Source organism: Miniopterus schreibersii (assembly GCF_964146895.1).
Source record: "Miniopterus schreibersii genome assembly, chromosome: 1".
In the NCBI taxonomy this organism is placed as follows: domain Eukaryota; kingdom Metazoa; phylum Chordata; class Mammalia; order Chiroptera; family Miniopteridae; genus Miniopterus; species Miniopterus schreibersii.
Window position 1 is genome coordinate 50,294,674 of NC_138101.1, and position 24,233 is coordinate 50,318,906.

The window sequence follows — 24,233 nt, forward strand, 5'->3', positions numbered from 1 at the left end:
TGTTCTAAATCTCCAAATACAGAGATATGGCAAGGAATAGAGGGCCTCTCTGGGCCAGGTAGCCATGAAGGCATCAGCGTGCGTCCAGAAACCCTTTCGGTCCCAGAGATAGGCACTGAGACGCTTCTGTCATCTGATCGGTGCCCACTCCGCCCTTACGGGCCTATGGCAGGGGCAGGGCCCTCAGCGTCTGGTACCACAGGCCCAATCAGTGTGTGCAGTTAGTGGGCAGCTCAGTGGACAAGCGCAACTTTCCCAGCATGACTGTCCACCACTTGCAAAACACACTGTGCCCACCAGGAAGCGTCTTCTCTCAGGGCAAGTTACCACAGAGCAGCCTCGACTCCACGAAGCCCTTGCTCCCTTCCTCAGTGTCCTTTGTTACGCTGAACTGCCTTTGTGGTTCTTGTCATTAACTCAAGAAACTTGAACACTGCTCCCGACTCTGAGTTGACTGTCATTCAGTGCTAATCAGTTGTCATTAAATATGAAGGCCCATCATTTTTTATGTGTTTTGAACTCGTGGAAGAGTTGCCACAGGAGTTGGAAAGAGACAGGCCTGAGTTTAAAACCTGACATTGGCACTTAGGACCTTTATTTTTTGAGCAAACAGCTCCACTTTTCTGATCATCAGTTTCTTTTTCTATCAAACGGGGTTAATAACTCACTAAAATGGCTGAGTTGTATTCTCACGTGTTACTTGATGAAATATATGTAGTGTGTCTGACAACTTGTGTGGTACGAGGAAGTCCTAAATAAATGTGAACTTAGATGTATGATTCTCTATGTTGATCTGCTGAACACTACCAGAATTTGGATTTGTATGGCCAGGGATAAGGCAATGTAAATTTAGGTAACAATGATTAAAATATTATTTTCAGAAACAACAACTGAACTTTTTTCAGTTATCTGGTTGATGTTTAATTTGGGGAAAGTTTTTAAACTGGCATAAGAAGATGAGAGAAAGAGCAGATAAGGTATCTTCTGACACCTCCTTGTCACTGATGTAGAAGAGAAAGGATGCGTCCTTGAGAAGCTATCGTACTGATTAGAAGGCCCCCTACAGAATGAGCACCACAGATGTGAGTTGTATAGAGATGCTACAATTGTAGGAACATGTTCTGATCATTGAAGGTATTTTTCTATTTTCCTCCTTCTTCTGGCTTGCTGGCATAGTGGACTTGGTATCATTAGGAATGTTTCTACTTTTCATAGGACTTAAACCTAGGAAGGGGAGAGAACTCAAATATATACGTAAAGTTCTCAGTAGTGAGGTAGACATTTTTGGGGCATGCATTTCAAAGCCTCATGCACACATTAAACTATAATAAGACCTTACTTTGCTTCAAGAGCTAAGAAACCTATCTCCTATTTCCAGGGTATCATCCTGGCCTTTGAATCAGGACATGTTTCAGAGGAGTGTTTAGAAGCCAACATATCAATGGAGCCATTTGTGGGCCCCACACATGAGCCCGTATGCACTCGCTGATGGCTTCCTCGAATACTTGTCTGTTAAATTGGTTTTGAAGGGAGGACTGTTCCCTTCTCTGGCTTATTCTTAGATAAGCAATCATTCTTCTGAACAAGCCATAGTTTGCCTAGAAATGTGCTTATTTACTAATGTCTTATTAAGCAATAGCTTTCACTTAATTTTAACTTTCAAATTATAACTCCTATCGACAGTACACAGTACATGTTTCTCATGTATTATTCATACTAGAATAACTTCAGTACTATTTAGGTGCTCCATCATACTCTCTAGAAGGTTCAGATTGAAATAATGCTCCAAGGAGAGAGAGAGATGTGCCAGGCAACACAATTTTAAAGGTCTTGCTTAAAATTCTGTGAATTCATGGAGAACTTAATACTTCATAGTTGGGTAGAGGTTGAATTTTAAGTTTTTGTGAGCAAGTGATGTCTAGGTTTGACTCTTGAGAATTTGTAAAGCTAGGGAAGAGAAATTGGTGAGTCTTTAAAGTCTACCAGACACCGAGAGCAGCCAGAAATACTGGGGAGGGCACTGAACTCAGATCAGAAGAACTGAATTTAGTTCTGGCTGAAACATTTGTGAATCATGCGATACTGAGCAACCACTTAATTTTTGGTTCCTCTGTTTACAAGTCTGTAAAACTGGGATTATTATTCCTGTCCTGTTTACCTTTCATGGTTTTTACAAGAATAATATTAGACGATTCACGTGAAGGAGGTTTGTAGCTATAAAGTGCTATTCAGATATAAGACCTTGGTAGGAATGGTGTTTATTTTAAGTTTTGTAAGCTTTTGAGTCAAAGATTGTGTCTTTGATTCATGAACACTATATTAAATCCTGAACAAGTGAATGAAGAAAGGTGATTCTCCCACTACAATTTTCTGGGAGGTGGTTTATTTCACATTTCTCTTAAAACCCTAAAATCTAACTCTTTTTCCCCCCTCATTTACCATCTCAACATACTTACGGAGACAGTTCTTCCTTTATGTAAACTAAGTGGCTTACCTGGTAAGAGCCTTTAAACGTAGGAGGTAAAAGTTTATTATGAAGTTAATTTTTTATTTCAGTAGCAATGTATTTCTAAGTGTATCTGATGTCAGACATCAGAATGTGGACGTGTCAAAGCTTGTATGGTAGTGAGTGTTACACCACGTAAAATAAGAACATCAACACATTGGTTTCACAGTGCTGAATTCTTGAACAATTGAATAGCATGTTTTCTTCCTTAATTTTTTTGGTAAGTAAACATATTTCTTTATGTGTCACCACTGCTTCAGCTACTGTACTGAGGGAAACGCTTAGTGCTCTGAGAGCCTTCCATTATTTTGTATCAGTTGTAATTGATAACACTGGGTTATTGCTCACAAGCCCTTCTAGCAAAAGATAAGACACTAAGAAATGCAATAATATTTGAGATTACAATAGCCAATAAATGATACAATATATCTGTGCCCATTAAATTATTTCTTAATAGTCAATAAATAAACTGATTTAACTAAAAGCCCCATACACATACAAAATAATTGCAAGTATTTAAACCATTCTATACATTTCATCAAAGAAGATATATTTTTAGGAATTGGACGTTATGATCCACACCTAAAAACCTTCTAAAAATTAGAGCATTAAGATTCTATACCTGGCTTCAAAATGCTGAAATTAGAATCTCAAAGATTTTTATTATAATATAACTTTAAGGTATTAGTAACTAACATTCACTTATGTTTGTTGGAAAAGAACTTACAGAACCTAATCTCTTACTTCCAAAAATTATGAACCAGGATTTCTCAGTAAAAAATACAGAAGGGGGATCTTGAACAAATGTTTCTAGATATTGAACGAGCTCTTAGTATCTTTTCTGTTTTCAAAATCTTCTATTACTTTCAGTTAAGAAAGTTTTCATACTATTTAGAGAAGAAAATTCTCAGCCATCACACCTTACTTAGTGCCAGCCCCGTCTCCACCTTTTGTTTGTTTGCACGCTACTGTAAGGCGTTCTCTTCCCTGCAGGTGGCTGTATTTTGTTGGCCTCCAGGACTCAAGAGGTGTTTACTGAACAGCAATATAATTCAAAGTCCCTTGTTGACCGTGGGGGTTTGAATTAAGACTAGAATAGGAGGAATCTTTCAGTGGCTGCGCTGGCTCTAATTCTAAACAGTGATGCAGGAGCAGGTTCATTTCAGGGTATTACTGGGGCCCTGAGTAATTTTAACTATGCCCCAAAGCTATTTTTGTGTGTTTTCTTGTTTGTCCTCTGACCAAAGTAGCACAGTGTCCGAAAGTTCCTGGAACCCAGCTCTTGTCCAGAGGCTAGATGACCTTTCTGAGCCTAAAATGAATCCATTTTAGCACATTTGAGTCCGGCTTCCTGTCTCTTTCCCCAGGCCAACTTTCATGCCAATTGGAACCCTAGGGGAATATACCAGACACTCGCTAGAGGGCAGCAAGGGGTCAATGAAACCAGTTCTTTAGGAAATTCTAAACCTCATTATGGGCTTTGAAAAAAAGCCTAAAGGTTTTTAAAAGTTTATTCACTACCACTTCCATTATAAAATGCAATGATGTCAATAACCTATTCATATGAATGTATTTGTTTCACACAAAAAATGTGAATAAAAGAGAAATATAATGTAGCAATTACAATGAAAGAAGTCTCTCAACTCCAAGGGATACATCAGCTACACTGCTTGGAGACAGCTGTGACCTATGGGAATGTGGGTCCCAAAGGGGCCCCTTCTCTGTGTTCATGCTAGCATCCAGCCACAGTTCAGTGGACACTGTGGGAGGACCCCTAAAGTCCTGTAGTGGGAAATGAAGACAGTGACTGAGTCGGGGTGACAGGAAACAAGGGATTCCAGCTGAGGAGATATTCCCTCCAGCAGAAAAAGAGCCCAAGTCCCCCAGCTCCATCCAGGTGGCGGGTTTGCAGGAAGGAATATCTCTCCCACCGTCTTCCAATTCAGTCCTCTAAGGAAATTTGAGCACCTTGTTTTGCAGTTTTGTGCTGAGAGAGGGGAGCCCAGCATCTCAGAACACACAGCACAATAGAGGGAGGGAAGTGAGCAGGTAGAAAAGGGGGGTGACTGTGAGACATCATGAGAAGGAACAACTTTGTGGAAGGTGGAGAGGACAAGGGGGACAACGGGAAGAATGATTTGAGTCTTGTGCACCAAGCAAAAAAACCACACAGAGACCCACCACAGTGTATGGAAGAGAAGAACATTAAGGGCTGTCAAGGAAAATGATGCATGAGCCACCCCAGGACCCTTCTAAGGAAAGATTAGGGTACAGACATTGCTATAATTTTGCTAGTTAGATAAAATAAAATAATAAAATAATAAAACTAAAATTAAAATTTTACTAGTGAGACAAATATAAAAGTGATTTTTATTATTCTTTTTATTGTTACTATACTCCTTCCAGTGTATCCCACAGGGCAGCATGGACTGTACAACTTAATTCACAATTAACAGAAAAAAGTTTCACCTTAATATCCAGGTTTTACTATCAGATAGTCAATAGGGATAAATATGCTCATTGTAGAATTTTGCTTTTACTCTGAATATTACTGGGAAAATATTAATCTCACTCTCAATTTTTCTTTATGTGTCATCTGGGGACACCTTACATTAGAATCACACAGGGTGAATTGATAGAGACACACTAATAATTTTAGGAGGAGGAATTTAATAAAGACTATAGGAGAAAGATAAAACCTAGTGGTAGGGGAACATAAAGAAGGGGGAAATTACTTTCTGCCAGAAGAATCAGGGAAGATGTAATAAGGAAAATAGTATTTGAGCAGGTTCTCAAAATATAGATAGAATTTTTATAAGCAAGGTAGTGGAAATAACATTTTAGCAAAAAGGAACAGAATAAATTATTGATACTTGCTTGGTTAGTAAGACAGACCGATGACTGCAATATCAGCATAGAGGGGGAACCCAGCTTGTAAAAGGCTTCCTGCAGAATGTTAAAAAGCTCAAAACTTATTCTGTGGTCACTTTGGCAGGTATCTGCACAAAGCTACATGATCACAATTGCACTTGAGGCTAACGCATGTTAAGAAGTAAGTCTGAGGAAATGAGTCCGTGGGCAATGAGACAATGGTAGTGGGATTGAAAGGAGGGGATAAACCAGGCAGATGTTAAAGAGGGAAGAAATTGGTGGTTATCTTGAAACTTTTAAAATATGATTTATCAGTTCTTGGAATGAGGAAGGTTTTATCTTCAGAAACTCTTGAGAGTTGCAACCATGGATCAGTTGGAATGCGACCAAAGACAATCCAACTCCAGTTTCAAGGTTCAGAATTTGGCTCAGAGATGGGGCAATGAAGAGACGAAGGTAAAAGGAAAAGGTGTCTTGTTAACTGAGAGTTCCAAAGTGTTACAGATAGCTGTAGATTTTGGTCTTCATTTAGCAAAATAAATATAAAACTTTCTTCCTGTTTCTTTAGGAAAAAAATTAAATTTACTGAATTACATGTTCACATGTTTAATTCAATTTATTTGTTAAATATCACAAGGTTATTTCAATGAGGAGATATCAGATTTTAATCTCATATAATAATAAACAAAACTTAAGCGTTGGGAAAACTGAAGTCAACTCAAACTTAAGTGATTCAGGGTTGCATGATTTTAATATTCAGTAATACCCCTAACATGGATTCAATAGTCTCAATGAGTTGATTAACCTGAGATCTCTATAGTAGTATATATCAAAGTTTTGAAAATATTTTATGAATGACCAAGTTATGAATTTTGCTTTTATACTTCTTATTAGTAAATGTTTTGAACTTATCAAATTCCATTAACTTATATGGAATCTTACTTTCAGGTCTAAGAAACTTAGACTTTTCTATTTGGGTTTTTCTTTAACTGTAGCATCAAGCTTCCCATATGGCAACAGAAATGACATTTTCTTTCTGCTATTTGAGTAATCTGTTCTAAACAGGAAAAGTGGGGAAAAGGGCCAAAACACCTGTGACACTTACCTTTGGAGCAAGATTTGAAGCCAATTAAATCATTGCCATATGATGTTCTTTGGACCGTAATTGCTATGGTAATGAGATGCAGGAAGAGCAGAAGGCCTCAGGCCAAGAAGGACAGAGCTTGGAAGAGTTCAAGGCCCATCACATTAGTGATTCTTACAAATTGTACTCAGAAGAGATCTGACTTGCCTCAAGTAGTTCACAGATTGAACAGCCCAACTGTGTCTTATGTACATTCTCTGCCTTCCAGTTTTGACAGTTGCATATCTGCCGTGTTCCAATTGCTCTCTGAAAAATATTTCTTAGCGCCCTGCCTCTGCCTGTTTTCAGGCATGGATCAGTATTACTACAGCTTATCAATAATTTAAAATAAAAATATGGAAAACAACAGTAATGAGATCTCTGTAGGCACTGCAATGTCAACAGGAAAAACGAAGGCATGGTAATGAGGAAAACATTACTCTGATTACTTTGGGAGGATAGCTTCTCAGTTTTTCATGGTGGTATAGAAGCTGAAATTACCTCCCCAAATAGTGCTTCAGATGACAATAGCTCGGAGATAGCTGGAGTTCTTCCCAATTCAATTCTCTCTCAAGCTTTATCAAAGTTAAAGAAATATGCACCCAAGTCTTATCAGTGCAACCAAGATAGTTCTAGAGCTATTTCTCCAAACTTTGTGATAATCTCTCCTTCGTCTCACTGTGTGCTGACGTCTCCTAGCATCTGAGTAGCTGAGCATGCTCTCTCCTCTTGATCTCATCTCTCACCATCACCTGCATCCCACCCTAAAAGAGCCCCACTGGGAGCTCCCCAATCTTTATCTGCCTTTTGTTTATACAAGTGAATTCTCTTCTTTGTTCATCCAAACTGGAATTTGCAATCAAAAGGGGGGAGATAAAACTGAGAAAGGGAGTTAAAGGGAAACCCATAGAAGTTCTATAGAGAAACCTGAGTTGACTGAGAGAATATTTTTAAAGGAAGAGAAAATAATGTGGTCCTGATGCATGGGTCACATAAAAAACAAATTCAGTATGAGAAAGGGATAGAGTTTCAGAATAAGCAGAAAACATGCCTAAAACACATATGTGCATTCTCTCTGTGCACAGTAATGAAGGTGAGTTTCAGAAGCAGGCAGCCGAGGGGACCGCTTTTCACTTCTGCAGTGCAGAGGTTTTAACCTTCTGAATGCTGGCTCTTTTCTCCTTGGACAGAGCATAACTTTCAGTGAACCAACAAATGGATTTAAGGTTTGTGTAGAGAGAGGAGCGACTGAGTCCATAGTAACGGCTGTATTATGATCAACAGTGCTATGCTGTTTCTTCCCCAAAGTTCCTGTTTATGTCTCACAGCCTTTCTATTGTCTTTTCAAGAACTGAGCCAGTTGGCCACTGGCCACAGTGCAGTTGCGTTGCTGGTGAGTGTAAGTGCATCCCATCAGTGGACACATCTTGCAGTATTCTACTTAAGTTCAGTACTTGAAAATGTCATGTGGTTGTGGGTGAATATAGAACATATTTAAGAAAGGGTGATTTGCTCAAAATAGTGTCCCAATACTAATAAGATACAGTACAGAAAAATAACCAGTTTAATTAAGAAATTTGAATCTATTTTTATATAGAAACACATTATGCATTTATACTTATACATTGAATTTGACTCTATTTGAGCATTTGTCTCTTGTCCAGAAATCATATGGTATTTTTTTCTATGAGAATGACAAGGAAAGAAGGGAAGGTAGTCAAAAGAAGGATGTGAGAGAACAAATGTGATGCCCTGCTGCCAGCCTTCTACTCTCTCAACCTTCTCTGTACCAAACCTACTTAACATAAATTACTATTAATAAAACAGAGGTTTCTTTAAAGGTGAATGTGCTAAGTACTTTGCCTATTTTACCTGAATTATTCCTTCCAACAAATCTGTGGGATAGATTGTTATCTCTACTTTATAAATTAGGAAAGTAAAAGAAACAAAAAGGTTAAAAGAAACAAAAGCCCAATGTCAGGCATCCCATGAGCAATGAGCTGGGATTGGTCCAGGTCAGTCTGACTCCAAAGCTCCGGCTTCCACATTAGGCTTTGCAGCCTTCCTTTCTTGCCAGAAGTTCCTCCAACAGCAGGCCCACCAAAGAGACTAAAGCAATTTCCTATTACACTTATGCAAAGAATTCCTGTGCGCCTAAAATAGATTTACTCTATAGCATTGGTTAAATTAGCAGAATTGTGAAGATCAACAAGTTCGGAAATACCATGTCTTTTTTTAAAAGAAAGGAAAACCAAGATGACATGTTGTAAAACTTAGAGTATCTATGATTTTTTTTTAAGTACATGTTTAAAATTTAATGATATAATAGTTTGTCTTCTTTTGGATGACTGGTTTTCCTATTAATATCTAAAATAAAATATTTTTTAAAATATCACTTTTGAATCTTGCAGACATGATAGCAGTATTTTGAATACATACCCACTGCCAGATTCTGGTATTTTATAGTTGCGGGAAGTCAGTGGAGTGGTTTGGCATAGTTATTTAGTTCTGAAATAGCGCACAGTATAGCACTCATTTGTGATAAATCACTCATGTTTTGCTATGCTGGCCAGGCCATTATTTTCTTATATTAGGGAAAACATTGAATGCAGTGAACCCGAATTATATCCCATGTAATAATGTTTGCAAGAATGATTAACTATGGCCCCCAGGGCACTTACACGAACAGTTGTTTCTTATATTTTCCAGGTGATCAAACCTATTAGTTTGTCAACTTACAGAAAAAGCGTTAGATCCATTGCAGTGCCACTGGAATAACTGAGTCCCCGTAGGCAGGGTGCCCCCACCATCAGGAGGCAGAGGGCGGGCACTAAGGCAGAAAGAGGCTGAGTGAAGGAGAGGGTCAGCGTCCAGCCAGCCAGCAGGGAAGAAAGGAGAGTTGCCCAGAACCTTCAAGAGGCGGAGGGAGGAGTCACGACTACTTAGTCATTTATGCTTGGTTTGCCTGTTCATTTATTTATTTTAAAGAAGAGCATGTGTTAAATACTTCTCTTTTACCCTCCTGAAGTATTACTATTGGTGGAGTGACACCTTTACATTTTCAGAAGTCTGTGATATAGTTAATAAAGTACCATCTAAGCAACCACAAACTTGGCTTTCTTACCAGGCATGACAGAGCTAGGGGCTTCTACACTAAAGCCTTTACGAAAGGCAAAAGCAGCAATAAACAGGATTGATATTTACGTTACATTGTGTGCAATATCCAAAAGTCAGCACCCTGTATTTTCCATATCAGAGTATACGTTATCTTTTATTTATTTTTTTAAGTGTTCATTCTCTGTTTCTCCTAATAAATGTTAAGATCTGTGAGGAAACAAATTTGCAACTTTTAAAAAAAAGTATAGAATTCAGCAGCATATATTATGCTGAATGCCATGGAATTTACTAATAACATTGAGAGGTTTTTTTGAAAATTTTTAGCTTTTTTTTTTAATAACAAGAAATCTCTAAGCCACGTTTTCTTTTCTCCGTCTTTAATTTCTACCGCCTCATATTTATTTCAGATGCGTTATCATAAAGAGATATGCTGAAGAGACCCGCTTTTCTGTGTAGTGCCTGGGCTCTTCGGAGGCGGCATCCCGTCATTGCTCACCCCTGCGATAGGCAGTGCGTCCGAGGGGGTTCTCTGCAGGGGTCGCTAAACAATCAATGAGCAATAACAGTGGGAGGGAGCCCCTGCAATTTGATAGCGACCTTTTCCTTCTGTGTAGAGATAACCCTGGCTGCTGGCATTAACCAGATGAGACGGTGTGCTTGGTATTGATTGAGAAGCAAGATCTGAGACTGAGATTGCTCTAGTGTGGAGCTGTTTACAGAAACTAGAGGTACCTTCTCCTTTTCGCCAGCCCCAAAGTAATTGTTTTTTACCAGCACCTAACAGAGAGGACAAATCAAGGACATTTTCTTTTTTTTTCTTTTCTGTTTCCATAAACAAGCACTTTCTGAATGCTCTCAAGGATGGAGATATTTTATATTAGCCATTTTGATGTAGCATGAGTACATCCCTTTTTCTGTTACTGTTATTGTCGAAGATCTCTCATTATACGGCTCCTCATTAGTACTTTCTAATTCAGAAAGCTTATACTACTTCTACATGTGTTTATATCTGAATAAACCAGGTACACTTATTTGTTGCCCTGTGAAAGGCATATTGTTATCCTAGGAAAGACCTAGAGATTTTTACCTGTTGGCCCAAATAGCTGATTATTTTTGAGAAGTGTGATATGAATCTGCTTCTGTATACAATAGAAAAGGAATATTTGTTTAGCCTTTTAATGAATGACAATATAGGAATCAAGCCTTAAGTTTTGATTTCTGAGCTAAGGTTTAAATGAAAGTCAATGCTTAAATTAAATACACTACACATTCTAGAAAAAGAGTTTAGTGAAAGGTAGCTATTGCTTAAATTGTGCTTTTCAACTTAATTTGGTGAGACTGATTTGATGATAATTCTGTTTATGATGTGTGAATTATATCGTGTAGTGAGTAGAATAATAGAACATGCTTGTGAGTAGAATATGAAGTTTTGTTTTGATTGGTTCATGGATTAATTCAGAGCGCATAAGTGCTATCTATAGATTCAGAATGAATAATGTTTAGAAAATTAGCACCAGAAAAAATGGGTCAAAAGATTTGCTAAGGTACATATATAAAAAGATTTTTGAAGGAGGTATAGAAAAATTCTTCAGGGTGAAAGTGTTTTCATGTTTGTTTAGGTCTGTCTCTAAGCACAATAGCAGTTTAAATAAACTGTGAACATCTATTTTTTTTTTTTTAATATCTTTATTGATTTTAGGGAGAAGAAGGGAGAGAGAGAGAAACATCAATGATACAGCATTGATTGGCTGCTTCCTGGCAGGCATCTAGCCCACAACTCAAGCATGTGCCCTGACCAGGAACCGAACTGAGATCTCCTGGGTCCTAGGTCAATGCTCAACTGCTGAGCAATTCCCGGCCAGGCCATCTATTTTTTTTATTAGCAAGCTTCTGATATATTAAGAAAACATAATTAAGTAAAATAAATTACTATGTATTTGCAGTTTCAGAAGGTCAAAAATTAGCAAAATAACTATGGAAGACAATAGGGATAGTCATAAGAATGGATATGGTTATTTACCATGAAAACTGAAAGTTTACCTTGAAAACCTGTCTAAATCTAGATTTCAGAGACAGAGACTAACTTTTCCAGATGGGAAATACTTTTTTAAAAATCAGTGGCCACACTCTTTTGAAACATGAACTCTCATGTACAGCAAAGCCCTTTAGTAATGAAAATTGAGGAACAGAGCAGAAATAAATTTACACTCAGTAACATGGAGTTAGTTTTTGTGTTGGGGTTGTTGTTTTTTCCAGCATATATTTGTTTTTTCCTGCTTTTTGAATTATAGACTATAGTTGGTACAAACATTAAAGATGTTGATTTGCTGTAGTTGACTGTTGAGTGAGATTTCTCGTACTTTGCAATCGGTTTTCAGCCTAAAATAATATCAACAGTGATAATGCAAAATCAATATACTTAAAGCCCTGGAGGGAAAAGTCATAAAAATAATGTTCCCATTTCCTAATTCTGAATATTGTGATTCAGCCATCCTTTTATACGTAGAAGAAGGAAATGGAGAAGAGGGTGGGGGCTGGGGCCAAAGACGTAAGTGGAGATGAAAAATAAAAATAAAGAAAAGAGAGGGAAGAGAGAGAGAGAGAGAAAGAGAGAGAGGGAGGGAGGGAGGCAGGGAGGGAAGGAGAAGATTGAGGAGAGAATAATATAATATTGGAAGAAGATTTTGGAATCTATTATACTTACATAAAGGTCTGGGATGCAGTTTAACACACTGAAAGAACTCCTTGCTCCTTGGCCATTGCAATACTTCTAGGTCCTTAAAATCAAACCATTCTTTTAAAATCAGTAGCATGCATATCCCTCGTCACTCAGAGTGTAACCCTCTGATGAGCAGTATTGTTAGAAAATCAAGTTCTCAGGTCAAATTCCCATCCTAGGGCCAGAATCAGAATTGTATTTTTAGGTAGGTCCCCAGGTGATCATACACTTGTTAAAGACTAAGAAGTACAGCCTTGTGCGGCCCCGTGTCTGCTGGCAGCCCGTGCACTTGTTCCTGCGTGACGAAGGGCCACAGACAAGGAAACAGCGTGGGAAAAACAGAAGGAAAATCTCCTAGGACGAAAACATAAATAAGGGAAGATGCAAAATTACCCACTTGGGCCAAGTGCCTCCCACTAGACAAGGAATCACTAAGGGCATTTATTAGCTCTAACTTGAAAAAGCAAACTACACTGAGTCCGCCTACCTTTTTCTGCTTCTCAAAGTCAAACAAAAACTTTCTCACAATTATAATATTTAACAAATAGTTTTAAACGGTGTGTTGGTCCTTACGAGCTCATCTTCTAATAATATTTTAATGTTTTGTTTTTGAATAAATCCATTAACCTTTTCTCCAGGCTGCACTGCTTCTAGCTGTCCATTTCCATAGAGATGGACTTTTTCAGAATGTGTATGTGTTCGTGATGTTTGTGTTCTGGGAGCAGGACACACACGCGCACGTGAATGCGTCACCACCTTTGTCGCACGCTCTGCGACCACAGCATGGTTTGTGGCCTCCCTGTAGAAGGGGAAGAAGCGTGTCCAGATTGACCCAAAGCCCCGCAGACTCGAACAGAGAATTCCAGCAACAGCAACAGCAACCTGAGTGCCTGGGGGGGAGGAAGAGAAATGGCATCTGTTCTTCGCACACAGCTTTCTATAGAGGGCCAGGTTATTAAGGGAGAGAGAAAAAACATTTCCAGATTTTGGTATTATATTTTAGCCAGGGCAGTGGTTAAATATTTCTGGCTGATGTTACCAAATGTCAAATGTGATTGTAGAGAGAAGGAGAGGCTCCTCCCAAACGGGGACAATTCTTGGTAGGAGTAAAACTGTTACGTCTGGCAAATGGTCGTCTGAAGTGACTGGAGAAGCCAGTGCGTGTTTGTGTATTCAGTGCTGCAGTGCTTATTGCTTTATTGATTTTTGTTTATCCTTGGAAGTGGCTGTTGAGGAAAGGAGCTGCTGTAAAGTTGAAAAGCTTAAGATATTCTGAGGGTACAGCCAGAGAAATGTGCCAACTCCCGAAGACTCATCTTTGCTCTGAAGGCAGGATGAACAGTGTCCCGACCAGCAGGAAGGTGCCAGCGCGGAGCCCACAGCGGTCAGGAGCCACCGCTGGGTTACCGCGGGCGAGGCGCAGTGACTGGCATGACGGCCTGCGGGGCGCTGGAGCGAAATAACACGATGAAAATACAGTAATTAAGGACAAAGAGGAGAACAAATGAGAGGCGCGTGCCAAAAGCAGATCGAAAAAAATCTGGGAGAATATAAAAACAAGGTAGAAATCTAAAGCCCTCCACAAGGGCCCAGTGCTGTGCATTATACAAGAAAATGCGTTTCCTAAAGAAACCACGGATGCCATAGATGTGAGCTCCAAGCCAGAGTGACAAAGCAAAAGAAAAAAAAATGCTTTTGAGTTGAAGTTGAAGAGCTAAATTGAGAACTTAAAAAGACCTTTATAAACCTAAAAAATAAATTAGAATGAAGAAAGTTAGAAAGGGAGAGCTGCAGATGAGATCACCGGCAGGAAGGAAAGAAATACTTCAAATAATTGTGGTGAAAGCAGAGGGGAGACACAGAAATCAGAATAACTAGCCAAAAAAAAAAAAAAGTAGAAGAGAAGGAAATAATCGGTATCCCTGAAGTACAAAAACCAATAAATGGACTAAGACATAATGAAAGAAACAAAGTGTAGTAAAGGAGTACCTGAATCTGTAGATTGAGTGGGCACATCAGGTAGACATAAAACATAAGTATCTGGACATATGCTTATTATCTAGAATAAGGGAAAAGAAAAAGTTCTGCTGGCATTCAGATGATAAAATCAAGTTCCGTAGAAAGGGGAAAAATCATACTCACCTCAGCAATGTTGAGTGCCGGAAGACACTGGAAATTCTGAGAATAATAAAGTGATACCAACGGAAAAGTACCCAGGTCTGCTGCAGTAGGAGCTGAAATTATACAACACCCTTGCTTTCCTAAAAAATTACTAAAAACAAAGAAAACAAACCAAAAGAAAAAATTACTCAAATGTGAACTTCATGAAACCAAAAATGAATCAAGTAAAAAACTCAGGGATGGGAATATATGATAAAATTCTCACAGTGATATTGAATTAATTTAACTACAGGGCTACGATGCTAAGATTAAACAACTGGTTTAAATATGGTTATAGAACAGAATGCAAATATCACCTTATTATATTGTGAATATTTATATACAGTAAAAGTGTAGGAGAAGGTGGGAGGAAATATAAATAATAATCTCTCATATTTTTAACCTGAAAATTAAATCATATTGTTAAAATTCAAAACATATGATTAAAAAAGTAGACGATAAAATGTGTGTATGTATATATATATAAATGTCCACTATTTCTATCTAGGGAGAGGGTCTAGAAGCAACATCATGAATTTCAGCACTTGGTTTCTAAATGCCATTCTCCATTAAAATAAATGAAGGTGAGGAGACTGACTGAAGTCTAGAACAGGGAAAGTATAACTAAGCCTGCAATTAAGGAAGTGCTCAAAGCATGAGACTGACATAGCAAAAGGACACAGAAGCCAGCCTGAAGGGGCCCCCACTGGCTAAATCTAAAATAATTTAAGCATTAAAGTACATAATAAAAAACCAGCTCCCACCCCTCCTTTGTTTTAAAGATCTTGTTTGATTTCAATAGCTGACCATTTGGGCTGTTTGTTTTTTCTCTTTTGGTGCTTTAAATTCCTTAGGTTCCACCCTCAACCCCAATAAAAGCAGAAGCCAAAGCCTGCTCTCTCTTTCTTTCTACTCAGAACCTCACAGTGTGGTCCTCCTAGGTGTACCATGTAATTTCCAAGACTTGTAAGTAATAAACTGTGTTTTAAAAAATAAGTAAGTAAATAACACCATAAAATAATTGGTTTTAACTAATTGAATAAAATAAAAATGCATGAGTTTATATTAATCTAAGTAAATAAATAAATTGGTGTGATTAGAGAGCTCTTTCTCACAATAGAGTGCCAACTAATAAATACAGAAGGAATGGAAAGAATGAGAAAATCTTCAATGGATGCTAAAACCACTGGGTGAAGTGTGATAAGAAAATGGGTCAAAGTTAACTTTATCAGTATCAAGGCGACCTGACATCATGTGCCTCTTAATATGCATAACCTGAATTTAATCATGAAAAAATATTAGGCAAATCCAAACTGAGAGTCTATTAAATAATATGCTTGTACCCTTTAAGATTTTTAAGATCAAGATAAAGAAAGGTTGAGGAACTGTTCCAGGTTAAAGGAGAATATAGAAAAATGACACCAATCGCAATGTGTGACTATTGATTGGATCCTGAAGTGGAAAAGTAGTAGCTCGAAAAGACATTAGTGAGCCCAGCCAGGCGTGGCTCAGCGGTTGAGCATCGGTCAACCTAGGATCCAGGCGATCAGGGTTCGATTCCTGGTCAGGGCACATGCCTGGGTTGCAGGCTGCAGCCGATCAATGACTCTCATCACTGATGTTTCTATATCTCTCTCTCCATCTCCTTTCCTCTCTCTGAAATCAATAAAGATATATTTAAATAAATAAATAAATAAAATAAAAGACATTAGTGAGACAATTTAGAATTATGAGTATGGACTGTGGAGTAGATAATAATATTGTATCAATGTTAAATTTCATAACTTTGAGAATTATATTGAAGCTATGAACAAAAATATCCTTGCTCTTAGTAAACACACATTGTGTACTGATAAAGGTATATATTGTCTCTAACTCACATGATTCAGAAAAAAAATTAAATGCATATACATTGATTGATAGACATTAGTAAATCAGGGTGGAGGGCATATGGGTTTTCTTTGTAATGCTCATACCATCTTCCTGTGAATTTGAAATTTTTCCAAAATAAAAAGTTACAAAAACCTAATGATGACTCATACTTCTACTATAGCCCTTGCACAATTATTTCTGTTACAACATTCAACCTAGTGAAAGCAGGCATCTCCAGATGTTTCACTGAACAACATATCCTCATGCAACTGTATCTAATTCATGTTTATAAACAACACACACACTACTAACACATCTAACATTTCATTGGAATGCCAAGGTTCGCAATCCTTGTTCGTCTTTTCTAACTACGCTTTCTCTTTTGGCAATCTTATCTATCTCATATTTTTAAATATCACCTACTTGTCAGTAACAAATTGAGTTTGAAGAATATAAACTCTTAACATTCCATAGCAAATTCCAATGACACCTTTCCTCATGACTGAAATATATATTCTCTCATAGGAAGATATTATTAATATAGATGATGATAGATTCATTGAATATTGTGAAGAAAAAATATTAAGAGTTGAAGTTCATTGCCTGAACAAAGGACTATCAAATGTAGTTTCAAGGGTGAAAACATAAAGAATATACTGACTAAAGTTTCTAAGAAAAATAAAATTATTTTCTGGATAGGCTGGAACTGCCATTGATTAGCTTACTAGTTCAATAACTGCTGGCTAAAGGCTGGCTTGTAGTAATGTTTTATTTTTCTGGAGAGGCTGCGGGAAACGTGCACTGGCATCTTTTATCAGATGCTGTAAATTCAACAAGGATACTGGGATTGATAGACCCAACCAAGTGTTGATTAAAATGATAGAGACACTACAGAGACCAATTTATGATGAAGGAGGGGAATCTATTCAAGTCACACTTTTTATTGCTTAGTGATCATATAGTGATGATGAAAAATACAGTATTCAGGTTTGAAAGAGACATCCTCACACAAAGTAATGATTAAGAGACACTCAAAAAAGCAATTTGGAACACTTGATAAAAAGAGAAATGGATACTATGGATGTCAGTTCACAAATAGTTGTTTCCTGGCAGCTTCTCCCATATGGGTGAGATTAGGGTCCTTGCTGTGATTCATCCATTCATTCAAATCAGTAAACATTTATTAGGTACTCATTTTGCCTAGCATCTTGACTGCTAGAAAAATACCATTGCAATTTTTTTCTTTGCCACCTGATAGTTGTGTTGATAGGTCCAGGGGTTTAAAGATGGAGAAGAGATTATTATGGTGGGAAAACGGACACATTTATTACTATGCTAACTGACTTGGCTGCAAAGATCAATAAATTTAATAACTTCAAAGACTGGGGTAAAGGAAGAGAATGTTTTCTTTTGCAAAAACAGAGTTGTGGATGTACACATGTATGTGTGTGTACAAATATACATGTTTATGGATAGATATAGATACATACATACATACGTACATACATACGTACATAAACCAGGATGATTGCACAGCAAACTGTTGAGAGTGATTAATTCTTAAGAATAGTATTGGTAAGGGTTAAGAGGGTAAGAAAGTTAAATTTTATATTATGTAATTTCTTGTTTATATTTTAATAAGGAAATATGTTACTTCTGTATTGAGAAGGAGTCAAAATAATATGAGGAAAAAGTTGAGCTTCCTTTTATTTGGTTGCTTTAGTGCTTGAGGCCCAATAGCACAGGATCAATGGGCAATTTGTTTTCATTATTTTTTGAACTGTGCTTGTGTGTCTAGGGGCTTGTCAAGGATTAATACCAGGAAGGTGCCTCCAACATTCTGTCTTATAAATGTGGATTCATTCTTTACTTGTGAAAAATGACAGTGTAGGGAAGCAACTTTACACTTCTGAGGGAAATCTTTTTCTATATAAACTCAGTGTGTTTTGGAAGCCCAGAAAAGCTTACTATTTAAAAATTATTAAGCACAATGTGGTTTGGCATTTTACATCTGATGACTTTTCCCTTAAGAAAATCTGAATAGCTTTCCTGTTATACTCAAAAAAGAAAAAAGAAATGTCTCCCCACTGCCTATGTTTATATTCTTGGGAATCTTTAAAAAATCATTATTGTTACTATAACAGTTGTTTTGTCAATAACTGGCTGTTTAAATTTCTTTATGATGCAAGAGATATTGTCCTAACCCTCATGGCTAAATAAGCCTTAAGCAAATTTAAAACATATGGGAGATAATTATCTCATATAATCATCAAGTTTCACATCTGAGGTAATCTTACTAAATTTTCTCATTTTATGTAAGAAAAAACTAAGTCTCAGTGGAGTGAAATGTTTTGTCCAAGGTCATGACAGCTAGTTGCTGAAAGAACTGAAGTTGGATACCTAATTAATGTTGGCTGTTAGGTCCTGTCTGTACCTGGGCACGTTGGCTTTCTGTGCTATGCCCGTCCTTCCCTTTGTCTTGTCTAGTAAGGAACCTTCCATATAAGGAAGGAGGTGCTCATCTCAGGAAAGAGTTCAGGTGAGGGGCAGGAGAGTGGACTAAGATTTGATTCAGTTTGGTGCTTATTAATATTGATTCACTGATGGTTAATACATTGAAAAGTAAAGCTTGTGTTTATTTTTAAATAATCGAAATATCTAGGGGTACCCATCTATACCAATATCGTTTATAGCCAAAATGTTCAAGTGAATGCATTAGTTTATTTGAGACTAGACACTGTATATGTTATCTGTGAAGGTCTTATAATGAGGTGTCTTTTTCATTGTTCTGTATCATTTTTTAATAAGATAAATTATAGAACTGAAATAATTAATATATCCTAACTATTCAGTTGATCTAGCCTTTGTATTGAACACCTTGTCCAAGTTGTATAAGAATTCTGACTCTGCTTGTCTTGCCTCACTTTAGAAGCCAGCTAAGACCTACGACCTCATTCTTGATGCTGACATCATATGAAGGTCAAGTTTAGTGCCGACCTCTATGTAGGGTGGTGTGTATCCAGGTTTGCCTATAAGAGTCCTGGTTTTTGTCTGCTTTCCATTATGGTTAATAATAGTACCTCCTTTTGCTCTCGAAGAGTCAAGGTTTGGACAGTAAAGTGTATGATAACCCTACCCATAGTAGATGTAAAATATGCTAGAGAAGGAATTCTACTCCGACTTTAAGACAAATCTCAGCATCGTTTCCTGTTTGAGCTATATCTGTCCCTTTCTGTTTCCAAGGTCTTAGGAGTTTTACCTCTTGCCCTCCTAGATTCATTGAAACTGATTTGTCTTTCAAACTTTATTCTTCTCAAAACTCAATATTTGACTTGATTGAACTAGGATATCTGCCAAGTCCACTTTTATTTTGGTTTCAACTGGCTGTCCTAATAGAGTGTGAATAAATCTTTCAAGCTTAAAAATAATTAGATTATCAAGAGGAATTTGATGAAGGATTTGTGTTTTGCAGGGTAGTTAAGCATGTAGTTCCATAGAAATAGTGCAAATACAATTGTTTGTGTATTGGATCTCAAATCTGAACATGCTTATGCCTAGAAAACCTAAGGAGTTCTGCCTAAGGAATCTCTTAAGATACTGCCAAATTATATTCAAATCTTCAAGTCTAGTCATCCAAGTTTTAAAAGGTATTCAAAATTTATGATCTCAAAGAGAAATTTAGTGTAAAGAATATGGGCTTTGTAGTCAGATAGACTTGAGTCAAATTCTGCTATCACTTTTTCAAGTTTGTGCCTCAACTTCCCCACTTGTAAATGGAGTGCATTTATGAGAAATGTCTTTTACATAATGAGGACTTACTACATTTTCATGCAATTCTAATACTGGCTACATGTTTCTGTAATGATCTTCTAGAGATTTTGGAAGTAAGTTTGCCTTCTTCACGTCTTCCTACCTGTGGAAAATTTTAAATACCTTTTTGAGGCCATCTCTGTCCCTATTGCCTAATTTCCGATCACCACAGTATCTTACTTGGAGAAAGAAACAACCTCTTAAGTAGTCCTTTAGACCACCTGTCCCTAAATTCTTTCTTCACTTAGTATCCTAAAAACGAAACGTTCCGTCTTTAAAATCCTTTAGTAGCTACCTATTGCCTTCAGGATAAAAACCAAATTCCTGAGCCTGCCTTCTGCCTGTGTTCCTTCTGCATATTTTATCTATTAGTCTATGTCTTTTATTCTGCATTCCAGCTCTGTAAGAATTACTTGAAGTGGTCCAAGTGTGCCCTATCTCCTGCCTGGAATGTTAATCCTATCCCTCTCCTGCTTTCAAAATGTGCCTTGGTTTCTTCTGCTCCAGGAAGCCTTCTTTGGTCTCTTCTCATCTTGACTCCACGCTTCTTTGATGTGCTCTTATAACCCCGTACTGCTCTCCCCAATAGTCTGTAACCTCCCACCTCCAAAGGGTAAGCTTCCTGACATAAGATTTTATCTTCTTCTTTATACCCAAGCATTGCACACTGTCTGGACTCATACATATGGGCTTCAAGAAATTGAAGGAGGGAGAGAAAGGAAGAAAGGAGGGAAGGAAAGAAGAAATGTTTCCCTTATTTCCTGGGGAAATTTGTGTTCCGGGTAAAGAAGGATCATTATCCCATGAGATAACAAGGAATACTTATACAAACATCATTACCATAGAAGACAATCAGTAAATATCTGTAGCTTTGATTCAGTGACTAAATAAATGCCACTTATGTACTTAGATTAATATGGACTTAGTACCATAAAAAGACACTTTTTTCAAGAATGACTTTAATTATTTTCCTCACCACTGAGCAGCAAGAGTGTTCAGTCAAGAAATTTCCTCTACCTGAGTGTCCTGGGGAACACAGCTGCTTTGATGCTTAGGGAATGTCATTTTCTTCCATTTTGCCTACCATCACACAGCCACCTTTCTGATGTGACCGGACCCAGGGTGTGCTTAGCCAGTCGCATTATCCCACAGTGTGCCTGCGCCACAGGACCCAGAGAGGCTGACTCACTAGAACAGGTAATTAGGAAGCAGTAGGACAGGAGAGGGGAGAGGAAATCTAATTTACAGCTCACTGGAGAGCTCTGATTCAGCGTGGAGGAGAACTGAGGTGGGAGATTAAATTATCTGTGAGCTCACCTCTCTAAAATTATTTTGTCTGTCCCCTTTTCATTTAGAAAACATATGTTGTGAATGCAAGGATTTAGCTTCTGCTCCTGAAGAGTTGGCAGCTGAGAGCAATTTCTTGAAATCACCTGGAAAGGATAGAATTAGCTTTAGGATATCTGCTATTTCAATAATGGCAACTACTACACATTCAGGAAACAAAGATGTCCCAAAGCTCTTAGGACCTTCTAGCAAATGTAATCACATATCTAGTTAGGTGCATATACCCATAGAGGACATTCTGTCAAGTCAAGGGTATATTCTGGCCTTTGTGTTAACAAAATGCAAGGGCTTGTGTAGATATAAATGCCTAGAGCCCAGTGGGGGCTCTTCCTTCCTTCGGTGCCTACCTCTGAGCCACAGGGAGACTTGCAAAGTCAGTTGCAGAAATACATTCATCCTTTGCCTTCACGCTTATAGACTTATGTTAATTGTTTGTTGACTGAAGAGTAGTAACCCAGAGAGGAAATATAATTAATTCATTCCAGAAATATTTGCCAAATGTCTATTTCATAGTAGACACTATTCTGAACACTAGGAATAATGTGTTCTAAAAAATCTAAATCTTATGCTTCTGATCTTATTTATAACTTCTGATACATTTCTGATTTTATAAAACTTAATCTAGAGGAAACAGAGGAAACATTTAAACTAACCAACTATTTGAATGAATGAAGACATAAAAAAAAGAACCAGATATAATTTTGGATAGTGGTAAGTGCTATGAAGAAAAATCAAAATAGGTAAATGGGGTAGAGAGAGTATATGTGGGGCAAACGATGGTTAGCTAGAGCGGTCAAGAAGTCCTTTCTGGGGAGGTATCATTGAAGATGAGTCTTGAGTGCTGAGAAGGAGGTAGTCCTGTGACGATCTGGGGGAGAAACATTCTAGACAGATGGACTATCAGGTTAGGAAACCAGCAGGGAAGATAAACGGTAAAATTAGGCAAGACCTAGGAGGCCATAATTAAGCATTTGGGCTTATACTGAGGACAGTGGGGAATTACTGCAGGGATAAGGCAGGGGGATGGTGGTACACCATTGGAGGGCATGAGACGGGTCATGGGAAACCATGGGAAGGCATAGAGCAGGGGAATGACGGGAAGGCATCGGAGGGTATGGAGAGGGAAGGACTCACTCTGACTGCTGGAGAACAGAGTGTGAGAGGAGATGAGCAGCAAGGTGGGCGTGGGCTTGAATTGGTTTAAGAGAGTTGATGCTTGAGATTTTTATGTGCATTTGTTTCCTGGGATTATTAAAAATTTCCACGTGAGAAATCTTCTCCCAAGCACAGAACCTTATAACCCGGTAGCTGTTTGTGCAGTCACTGCTATCACAAAATTGCTCCCTGGGATTCCTTAGTGAAAGCCTTCTTCTAGTGTTACTGTAAACGTGAAAACCGAGAGGAGAAGATCAAGAGTTAGAGAATTCGCCTGCCTCGCCTGTGTTAATATAGTCTGCCCTGGAGTTCACCTCTTCCCTAAGTACTTGTCCCATCAGTGAAATTCAACTCCGCAGGTCCAGCCTTCATAGCACAGGAACCATTCCCCTCTAAACTACCCTAGGGTTCTGAAATCCAGGGCATGCCTGGAGTATGCAGGGCAACCTGGAGTATGTCCAAGGGACCTAAATATAGAGGGGCACTTTTTTTAAATGGTTGTATATCGTTGTGCTATTTTAGATTGTGTTGAATTCACATATTGACAGCACATGCCTCCCTTCCAATGGGTAGAAATGAACCATGTCATGAATTACAAAGTACGTTTGAGGGCCAATTTCCTATTGCTTGCACTGGCCACCAAAATTGCTAGTTCCCTCTTTGCTTAACCTATTTTGAGAAACTTTGGTTCTTGAATTCAATACCTATAATCTATTGTCTGTGGTTCAGCCCACTTCTGTTCTCAAAAACCTGCTGGTATGTGACTCCTTACACCTTCCTTCCTGAGTCCACTCACCAACCCTGAATCATCCTGACTCATTCCATCTAAATCTCCCTGTCTCCTCGCAGCCGACGTCTCTTTTAAGGTTTTACTCATATTTCCTTCCTGCTCCGCTTAACGGACAAAAGGCAATATGGTCAAGTCAAAGTAAAGTTTAAGAAATAAAAGAAAAATGCAGAATACTTTTAGTAAAGCCATGTAATATCTATCAGTGTGTCAAACTCCCGTCATATTTGACATATTGGTGTTATGTATAAATGTAGATGGTAATGTCTTTGGGATTTGGGGCTTTCATATTTTAAGGAACCAGATTGGATAGAAAGGTTAATAGTGACCAGAGCAATTTTAATTTGGGCCACTTCATATTTTGGCTTATCTCACGCTACAATGGATGTTGTTGACAGTGGTCAACTCAATAGATAGGCTCTAAATAAACTTTGGGCACATGCTTAAAGTATGAGAATGAATAAAAAGGTAGTTTTTGAAAATTGACCTTATTTTCCATCTAAACCCTTTCATTTTATTTGAAAATTATGCACTTCTCGTAAAAAGTTATTGCTTGTTGGTTATTATGTTCCACAAGGGAAAGATGAGGTAAGTTTATAAATGTTCAATTTGTGAAATAAGTGAATGAATGAATGAATACATTTCAGAAAGGAAAATTAAAAAATATATTTAAGGACATCACCCCTTCAGTTAGAGAAAATAAATTTTTCATATATAAGTAGGGAATTTAATTTGAAAGACAGCAAATAAAAATCATTATGCTGCT

The 24,233-nt window shown here is 37.8% G+C and overlaps 1 protein-coding gene across 3 annotated transcripts in view; it reads left to right on the forward strand.

Moving 5' to 3' along the window:
• Positions 1 to 24,233, forward strand: part of ARHGAP24 (Rho GTPase activating protein 24) — a 625,501-nt gene that overhangs the window by 427,626 nt on the left and 173,642 nt on the right. The window lies entirely within an intron of this gene.